This window comes from Taurulus bubalis (assembly GCF_910589615.1).
Source record: "Taurulus bubalis genome assembly, chromosome: 4".
Lineage (NCBI taxonomy): Eukaryota > Metazoa > Chordata > Actinopteri > Perciformes > Cottidae > Taurulus > Taurulus bubalis.
Window position 1 is genome coordinate 17,341,481 of NC_136592.1, and position 8,073 is coordinate 17,349,553.

Here is an 8,073-nt window from a genome sequence, read left to right on the forward strand (position 1 = left end):
TTTCCAACAAGACATCTTTACCTAAATGCTCATATACACAACCTGCCAGTCTAACTACTATATACAACTGCATTGAACAATCTATCTATAACACTATGAAGTGTTTCATTCTTTCATTATATTTACACTATGTTATGCATTCAGTGTGTACTATGTATAATAGGTTTGCCCAAACAGCAGCAGGTACAATTTAAATTAAATTAACTAATTTGGCAAACTGGATGGATGACATATGATAATGTTAAATGTTTTGTAAAAAGTAATACAAATCATTCCCACACCTCAACTTTAAGCAAACATTAAAGATTCAGTGATGTATATATTCCACTATTTTCATACGGGGGTAATGGGAGCTAAATAGTAGAAATGTTTGACTTCAACCTGGATTTATTCCTGTGAAAGATTATCGGCAAAAAAAGGGTAAAAAATTGGACTTATTTTATGGGGTTGTCTTGCAACTGCAGCCCTTTCCGCCCCCAGTATGTTTATATCCATACTCTCTCTTTCTCTCTCTCTCTCTCTCTTCTATATCCCTCTTAACAGCTGACCTGTGTCCTCTCTCTGCAGGGCCTCTCCTGGTAGCGCCCAGCTGGCGCACTCGATTCGGCTGGGCAGAGGCAGGAGGTAGTGCCAGCTCTACTGGTGCAGAAAGGGACACACCAGGCAGACAGGCCCAGTGTCAGCAGCAGCAGCATGCTATCCCCCGGCTGCCACATTCACAACACACACACACACACACACACACACACACACACACACATATGCCCACATATATAGGCTATTGCTGCAACCCAAGCACACCAGCATCAATGCCAAATTGTTTGGTCCGACTGGGACCTAGTTAACTGGGACAAAACATTTGTTTATCCACTAGACTAGTGCAAACAGGCACACAGACACATTGAGCCACAGACACATTGAAATGGCAGGAGATGTGGAGATGTTCACATGAAGAGAAGCTTGTCTTTGGTGCTGCTAGCAGAGTCCTAAGTGATTAGTTTGACAATCCTGATGTCAGCCCAGGGCTTGTTATCCCCTGAAGGAGTCTGAGCGCCACAACACATGTAATAGAGCACATATTGAACGGCACGCATGTTATTGGCTTGTGTTTGTCCTCAGGGTCGACACTTGAGGCTCCTTGTAATTAAGAAGATGAAGACTGGGCCTTCTGCCTGTACTTAGCCCCATCATGTCTTCAGCCCTGAGTATTGCTATCAGTTATCTGCCTACCAATTTATCTTGACCTTCCTTTAGCAGCAACTTTATGAACCAAAGTTAAGCACTGTTGCCCTGAGATCAGACCTCCAGTGATTAAGATCAGCAGGGAGAGGAAAGAACATGCTGTAAGAACTATACAACATAATTCAACAATATTTATAACACTGTTGTATCTATTAATAACATCCATTGTGTGACTTATTGTACGTCATTCCTATGGGGGTTGTTTGTCTTTGCATATGAGAAGGAACTTGCTGATTTGCATACGGTTTGATTATCAGTCTTGAGTATTCAGCCAAACTTCCTTATTTGTGTGGGTGTATGTTTGTGTGTTTGTGAGTTTGTGTGTTTGTGTGTGTGTGTGTGTGTGTGTGTGTGTGTGTGTGTCTGTTTTGTGTTTTGTGTTTTGACCTCTTTCACACAGAGAGACCCCTAATTGTGCTCCAGTAGCCAGCAGAGCTCAGTGAAGCAGAGCCTATATGCTCACTGGCATTTCACACACCCAAACGTGTGCATGTAAACACACATGAATATCATTTATCCAGCTGGGGTCCCATGCGACACACACACACACACACACACACACACACACACACACACACACACACACACACAGATGCACACAGACATCGGCTTAGATATGGAAATAATGGTTTGGGTCTTATCCCCTAATGTACGCCTCCATAGCACCTCATTGTAGCAGGAACCCCCTCAGCCTTATCACCACGGTTATCTGTTCAACTCCTGCTTGACTTGGCAGCTCAGCCACTCTCTGCCATCCCCAGCATTTGAGGCAGACTTCCGCCTTAAAAGTTGTATACGCCACTACCTTTGATAATCAAGATAGGACCTAATTGAGCTCACCCATGCAGAAGATGCTCTCGCCTTTTTGCGCACACACACTTTTTGAGGAGACGGGGGCCTATACTGTTTCAGCTCATCCAACTGTGTGATTCTCCTCTCCCTCTCTAGTCCTGCCATCATCTCACTAATGGTGTTTCTATCTCTTCTCCATAGGAGGTAAATGAAGCTTTTAAGCAGGGTGGAGGGAGGGGGGGACCGCTGCAAAGATGAATTGACTTTCTGCAGAGCATCACTTATCCTCCACTGGCACCTTTGACTTGTGAGTGTATTTGTGTTTAGATTACATGATTATATCACCATTATTGAGGCAATTTGTGTGGTTTGTTCAAAACTGTGCCAGGAAATGTCCAACTGTGTCCCATCAACCATTTCATCCACATTGGCTACTTGGTACCTTTATGCAATTAATGCCAATCTTGGTGGCATTCCTGGTTAGCTATTTTGTGATTATTAATATAATAAAGCTAATTCTGAACTCACCCGTTCTTTGTGTATTTACAAAATTGCAATTACATTAAAATTACTAAAAACACAGTGAAAAAGAGTACAGTTAGTAAAAAACAAGGACCATAAATTTAATAAATGTGTCGTTGTGGCTCTCGTATGGTGGCTAAGGGAGTTCAGTGCACTGCAACTCAGGAAAATTCACACGCTTAAAGAAAACATCTTCATTACTTAAACTAAATCAAACACACAAACTGAGAAACATATTCACCAATTTGACAACACATGATTGTGTCATATGCTGCATGTCACACACAAAATGTATTGTGCAATTTGTTGAAGTTGACCCCTGAGCTGACAATGTTTATTTTAATTTCAACATTGTGATTGCATGAGTCTTATATAGTAACCACACTTTTGCATTTTAGTTTTTGCCATGTATTTGCAGGGTGTTTCTTAATGCCATGTATATGCTTTCAAATTGATGAATGTGTTAATTAATTTACTCGTATTGATTTGCTAGTATTTGTTTTACTTTTTTTGTTGATTAACTAATACCTACAGTATATAGGTTATTTTTTCATTCCCAAGATGTTACCCCCATATTTCCAAACTTCATATATTTCACTTGTACTATGTATGTATCTGTACTGCACTAGTACACTGTTAGTGTTAAAATAATGCACTGTCATGAACTGCTCATTGTGGGCCTCTACAAAGCCTTTCTGCAGTGAAACTAGCTTAAGAATTATATATATACAGCATAAATGTTACAGAAGAGTTTGCAAGCAATGCATCATCGTGGGCAGAGCACGGGCAGCTATAGACTGCCTTATTGTAAAGGGGTCGTTGGATATATTTTGCTGATGATGGTGATGTGTGACATAGCTCTTCCAAGAGGACCTGAGAGGCTCTTTTTGCAGGGAGGTTTATTTATAAATTGGGCTTAAACGTCTCTTTACACAATTTAAATAAATGGCATAACTATAAGTCTATAAGTACAGGCTATACTGACAGACAATACAACAAGAACATTCTCCAGTTTCCATCAATCACCTTGTTTTAACCTCCAGCACCTCACAGTCATGTTGAGTCCAGTTTTGGAGAGTAAATCATCTTTTGGCCTGACACATAGTTAAATAACTCTATATCAATGTTTGCTGTACGTCCTTGTCTCTTTTTTCACTCTCAGACACACACGTACATAAGATGGACAATTAGTACGTATCTTATAAACCCTGAAGTAAGTTTGACTTTGAATCAGAAAACTGGCATGGTGAGAGCGATGAGCCAAATGTGTGAAAGCACAAAGAGTTCGCTCCCCACCCCCATCTCTCCGCTGTAAACTCACCACCCACAGCTGCACACACTTCTCCTGTCACGGTGATAATCTCTTTGTCAGGAGCCGTCTGTTAGAGATTTGTCCGTCTGATTCGGTGAACGTCCGAGTGGCAGGTCTAGCTGTAGTGCCACAGGGTGTGTGTGTGTGTGTGTGTGTGTGTGTGTGTGTGTGTCTGTGTGTGTGTGTGTGTGTGGGAGGGGTGGGTGTGCACACCCCATAGGTGGTGGGATCTCCGTCCCTGTCAGTGTGTGTATGTCGCTTGTCTTCAGAACTCTGTTTTCTGTCAGAAGAGGAATGTCGAGCAGGAGAGGAACAGATACAGATACTCAAGGGAGTGTTTGCATTTAAAAGCCAATTCAATATCATCTCCTCTTCATGCATCCATATTTATCTTTACTTATTTTGTAGCCAGTAAGACTGAAGATACATCAGCACTCTGTGTCATCCATAACTAAATGTGGAATATTAAGAAGCTTTTATGCTCTTCGGAGAAAATGTTTAATTGGAGATGGCATTCCACTAGATCGCTCTGCTTTGTGTATAGAACTATGTCTAACCACTCTGCTCCTACATTTACAAGCGACATTGAAAATCATTTCTCATCTGCTTATTTGAAATACAAAGTGATGTCCTGGTGTTTCAGGAAAAACTGTACTGGTGATCGTCCAGTAATATTATAGTAGTCAAGTGATAGATATCGTTTTATTTCCATTCATCATCATATGTAAATCCTACAAAATATAATGTGATGCAGGCCATCTTTGTAATAAGCTCCAGCGGTGTCTTCGTCTTGAATATTGAACTACACTGTCAAATGCTCTCCAGAAAAGTTGTGCTACAAAACAGAACTTCCAGAATGATCCACTGACTTGCTCAAGGACACTTTGGCTGTTTGGCATTAAAGGACATGAACAAAACTGTGGTTAAAGGACAGCCAGGTGCCGGGTTTCCTAATTATTTAATTCATTTCAGTTGCATGTGCTCATTTCTAAGAAAGACTAAAGACCAAAACCTGAAACTAGAACTATCTGATTGAAGGTCAAAGTAAGATTACATGATTTGTTGAAGCTACAAGTGTGGCAGTATGAACTTGCAACAGAATATAAATTACCTTATACTGAGTTTAAATAACATGAGAAAATACACTTTTAAATTCTTCAATTATGAAAGCTAATATAAATTCTGACAAAGCTGTAATTGCTGGGTTGAGTTATTGTTTCTCAAATCTCTTTTTATTTCTTTTGCCTTTCATCTCTCCCCTCCCGACACCTTCTCCTTCCTCTATCTGTTGTTTGGTCTCCTCTTGTCACTCCACTGCAATCATCTTCGCAGGGGGGCTTGTCATCTGTATCTACTCATATCCTCCAATCCCTTTTGCTCCTAGCACTACTGCACTTAAATGTCAGGGCTGATGAGCCTGCCACACCCACCTGACACATCAGCTCAGCGCCTGCTAAAAGCTTTCAGAGAGTGAACCTGGTGGTTGATATAAATTAAAGTGTTCCTTGCTTCTTTTGGGGGGGGGGGGATTAAGGCTCTAAAGGAACAACTTCTGGGAAGAAATAGAAAGAGAGAGAGAGAGAAAGAGAGAGAGAGAGAGAGAGAGCACAGGTTATGATTGGTTGCCATCTAGTGGCTTGCTGCCACCTTATCATGGATAGAGAAAGTTACAGTAACTGAACTATATCTATCTATCTATCTATCTATCTATCTATCTATCTATCTATCTATCTATCTATCTATCTATCTATATTACTTACATTTCACTCTATGGAAAGAAAAGCTAAATAATTTACAATTCTTCCACCTTTCATAATTATTAGCATTATTATTATCATGCTCTTATATGCATTTTAATGCAAACAATTTGACAGACTGTTAATGTACTTGTACAATTTAAGATTGATTGATTTGTTATACGTCTATCATTTTAGAGTTGTATGTCTTTGTCTACATATCTGTGCCTGGCTGCCTCCCTGTACAAACTTGAACTTTTCCCGTGTTATAGCACCCCTCATAATGAAACTTTCACTCCGCTTAAACAGCCTTGAATACATCTTGTAAGCTCAGTTCTTAGTTTTGAGATGTAAGGAAAGTGAAGCAAAAATTGTGCAATAGTGTTTCTCTTTTTCTCGAGATGTCATGTTAAATATTGCACTGTACTAAGATAGGATAGGATATATACTTTATTCATCCCCATGGGGAAATTTGGTAAATAGATTTGGTACTAATAGATCTTTTTCACAGTTGACATTTTTGACATGTCAGAGTAGGAAAAGTACAGGTAAATAATGAAGATGATAGACAGCTGAATTGCATAAATAAGGAACATGAAAATGATTTAAAGAAAACTCTTTACAAATGTCAGTGCAATTTCTGTTGTTTTCCTTTATTTGTAAAACTTGGGCATTCTAGCCAATAATTGCAGTGATTGGCCAGGTATAGACAGTATGTACACTCTGAGCAATGGATAGCAATGGACAAAATGATATGTACAATCTCTTTCTGCAAACACAATATATACAGTCTTACTGCTTGCTGATAGTTGTACAGCACTATATGTACAGTCTAAATTAGTAAACAATATTTACAGCTTTATCTTGAACAACACAATATCTACAACCTTATCTGCATCTTCACAGTTGCATCAGTCCCAGTTCCACCACTACCAGTTGTGCAATGTGTCACAACACATACAGCCTTAGGATCAGCAAACGTAAAATGTACATTATTTCTGTTTCTCTGCTACAGTGCTTATTGGTTACATGTGACAATATGTTTTGTCTTACCAGTAAGGATGTGTATTAATTTTGGAGCATCATAATATACATTCCTACTGGTAAATTGTAAAAAACTGCAATTGTACAACAGAAAGTGTGCTACACCCTGTTCAGTCTTACCTCGTATTTGCGATTGTACAACTTATTAGATACAATCGGGGCGGCAGCAATAGACAGTAGACCTATTTACAATCATCTGACACAGTGGTTCTCAAACATTTTGGCTTTCAGACACAAACAGTGGTGTACTGGCAGATACTTGACACACTCAAGCACACACTGAAAGATGATCTATCGCACTGATTGCTGACTTAATATTTCAAAGTAGTATAGCCTGCAGAGTTTTGCTACGAACGTGACATTTACCAAAGAGCAATATGATGTTCTCCCGGTTTTCCTGCCTCTATGACTTCTCTTTAAGCCAAATAACATTTTGAATATGTTATGAAAAAACACAACAAACTACGTTCAACATAAATACTTTCATAGCTCACTGTTTCATCTGATCTGGGAAGTGCAGTAGTGATACATTTAACAATACATTTTACAATAGTCAAAGGCTGTATTCATGGAAGACAACAATACATACAGTACAATTATTAAACATATTATTAACAATAAGACTTCAATGGCATTGTTAACTTAATGATTCCCTTTGGTAGGTTATTTACATTTTTAACATGCATAACTCTGTAGAATTCAGAGGATTGATTGTAGGAAACATGTTCTAATCAGAGTGAGAGTACCCCATTCCAATACATGTTACTCTAATCTATATCTATTGTTAGATGATGATGATCGAACACATCTATAGTTGGATATATGTTAGAGCAATAACTGTGGAAGACTGTATTAATGTATGGCATGAACTCCTGGGGACACATATATGCGCTAAATATGAAACCTAAAGTAAATCAACTACTTGGCATGTTGTTTGTGGCACTGAATATGCTTTTTCTGAATATGGTGGGCAGACTAATTTCTTCCACTTTTAGCGGTTGGAGCTTCTGTAGATATGGATTTGTATGTGTATATTGCATTAAAATGATTAATTAATGTGTTCTGACATGTATGACCAAAAATAAATAAATGTCAATGTGTTCGCTTTGATTATCAGCTGCCAATATTTTTTTGTTTTTTGTTTTACGTATTAATAGCCATCACCAAACTATGAGAATTGTTGTCTGGTAGCTAGGCTTAAAATGTAAATGAGAAAATAAAATATAAATCAATATTTTTTTCAACCAATTGAAAGTAAGGGCAACTGTCAAACAGAGCCTATAATACCCAGGACAACTGAGGGATTGGACAAGACTTCTGCTTGAATGAATGAAACCCTCTCTGCTCAGGATTTAGATGATTTTAGGGTAATAATAGTCAACTTCTACAAGGTTTTTTGGAGAGGCTTGTTAAATAAGAGTCGCA